Consider the following 3,308-nt stretch of genomic DNA (forward strand, 5'->3'; position numbering starts at 1 on the left):
ACTGGTTTCCTTCGTCGCCAATCTTCATACATGAGTATATTTTTATATAAAAAGGTCAATAAAAGCCTTTCTATACACAATCTTACCTTAGTAAAATGTAAAAAGAAGGTTACAGAGTGGTTGCTGACCCAGAATTATTCAGATACTGAACAATACATAGTTCAAATAAAAATTTAGCAACGCAACAACTATGACCACTACATCCACTCACGCGCTTACACACCCATACACACACACACACACACACACACGCACACTCATACATACACACACGCTCACACATGCATACAAACACGCACACTCACTCAAACACGCACGCACAACATATGAGTATATCTACTAAACTTGAGTTAAAATGTATAATTTAAATTTTATTTTGTATAATTTTGTATAAGAAATAGCTAAATTACCTAAATCATTATTTAAGTTAATATTATGCTATAGTTCTGTTATTATTGTGTCATTAAGGAAGGTGGACCCCAAAATACAGGCTGTCCTAGTTTGGGGTCCAAATGTTACATGTTTGTACCTAACCCACAAATTGTTCAATAAATGATTTTATTTATTATTTATTTATTTATTATTTATTATTATACAAATATTTTAACTAATCGTTCCATTTTCGTGTCACGGATTCGATTCCCTCTCCACAGTCGAAACTTTTTTATCTTTTAATCTTCAAACATTAAAAATAAACAATAAATGAAGCAAGCTCAATCAGAATAAGCCGCCCAGTGTTTAATTACACGGTCCGATACCTCGCCGCGCCTACAGCGAAGGAATGACAAGTGTCTCAGCTAGTTCACACATTTTCACATTCCCTTTATTTACGGTCAAACTTTCGTATTTACAATGCTATATAGGATGTATTGCGTGAGTTTTGTATGACTTTCCGACTGTGTTTGGAGTAGGTACTACCACAGTATTACAATATTGTGGTACTACGAAAGGTATTTTCGAAGTTGTTTCTATCAGCAGAAAATGCTCATCTGAATGAACATTTTATGTTAAGACATTATTTTTATGATTCTTATAGTTGGATAGCTAGTATTATAGTAATACTAGATTTCCGCCCGTTTTTCCCGCATAGTTCCCGTTCCCGTGGGATTTCCGGGATAAAACCTATCCTATGTGTTAATCCGAGTTACCTTCTATAGGTATGTATGCTAAATTTCATTGTAATCGGTTCAGTAGTATTTGCGTGTAAGAGTAACAAACACACACACACACACACACACACACACACAATATTAGTAGGTTGTACATAATGTGTTGCACCTTGCGACGAAAAATCATGAGAATCTGTCCAATAGTTCTGAATACGTAGCAAAAACAAGATAAACAGACAGTGTTTTTTCATTCTTGTTTCTTAAACCCTCTTTAAAATATATAATTAACACACATTTAATATTTATACTATTTTATTATATCCCTATCACCTATGTATAAATAGACATAGACTAGCTGTGGCTGAACATAGAGCAAACTTTCACAATTTTATATCCTTAAAATATGTATGTATGTACCAATAAATCAAAACGGTTCAGCTTCCATCGGAAATGGAACCCACGACCACACTTATTGCAAACCGCACGCCGCCAAATAGCAATGCTACGGCAAATTTTAATATTGCAATTGGCGATTTGAATTTCATTCAACATTCCCGTCTGTCGAAACCGCGCTGCAATTATTCAATTATTTCGATACTAGCCTGTGTTCACGGGTTTTGTTAGGTATATTTGAATGTAAAACTACAGAATTTATTTAACTATTGGTCCTGTTTGTTTTAGCGTTGCGATATATAGCTATCTATCACAGAAAGGATTTTTCAAAACGGACCAGTAGTTCCTGAGATTAGCGCGTTCAAACAAACTCTTCAGCTTAATAATATTAGTATATATAATATATAGCCTACTTATAATAAAATAGGAGTTACGCATGTACACATTTGTATGTTTGTTCCACTTTTAGACCTCTGAACTTATTTAAATTAAAGTTAGAAAGGATAATATAGACTATATTCTGCGAATGAATACCGCCGAAACGTAATGTTAAAGTAAATATACATAGTTGATGGAAATACATCATACACATCATGTGATTAAAATATAGTATCATGTACAATGTACATAATATAGATTATATTAACGGAAAAATAACTTTTCAAATCGGTGTTGTAGTTTCCGAGATTAGCGCATTCAAACAAACTCTTCTTTATGTTAAAAGTCTTTGTACAGGTTGATAAGGCAATGATTGTGACATCAGTACATGTAGCCGTGTGACGGGACCCATCGCTCGCTGACAGGAACATCATGTGGTGCAAGTCATAAGATATACTTTATTTAAAACTTTTAGAATCAAAAATATATGCTTACTAAAAAAAACCTCACTTTTTAAGGGTCTTCCCCTTAAAAAGTGAGGTTTTTTTTTAGTTCTGGTGGAGTAACATTAGTTATGCTGAATGGAAAAAACACCAACAACAAATGCTACTGAACCGATTACAATCAAAATTTAGCACACATATAGAGGGTAACTTGGAATAACACATAGGATAGGTTTTATTCCGGAAATCAGGAAGTATGCGGGTTTTTCATTGAAAACGCAGGCGAAGCCGCAGGTGGAAAGTTAGTGACGTCATAAATTGCAAAATAGCTTGTAATTTACTAATTACGTCATGACACATACTCGAGCATCTATCACACCACAAAAGCTTATGAATGATGTCACTTTACCGCAGTGACACTTCATTGAGACGTCACCGACTTGCAGACCTTACACATGTAACGTTGCATAACTGGAACTACACGCTACAGAATAATAACATTTTGTGCTTTCCTTTGTACATGTAGCTTCTGGGAAGAAACCGAGAGGCTAGAGATATTGACTATCAGATATTGTTTATTCGAATATTGACCATTTTATACTTATTTAATGATATTTAAAAGTATATGTTTGGAGTGAAGTGAATAACTATCATTTGAATTTGAAGAAGAATTTATTCATTGTGTTTATGTATCTGCGTTTCATCTCCAGAGAGATTTTTTGCTATCATAATGTTTCAATAAATATTATAAAACAGTATGCTGTACAAAAATGCAGTACCTACGGATTATTATTATAGAACGGTCTACTTACCTCGTTATTAAATTAAAACATCCAAACCTCAACTTATCTACAAAATTGTCAAACACAAACTTTTGCAACTTACTTAAGCGACGAGCGTGTACAGCAACTGTTAATTAAAACGCATTGTCCCTTAAGCCAATTTTTCCTCCAATCGAACATCAATAAATATAAATAGTGCTCTA

The sequence above is a fragment of the Colias croceus genome, chromosome 27 (assembly GCF_905220415.1).
Source record: "Colias croceus chromosome 27, ilColCroc2.1".
NCBI lineage: Eukaryota > Metazoa > Arthropoda > Insecta > Lepidoptera > Pieridae > Colias > Colias croceus.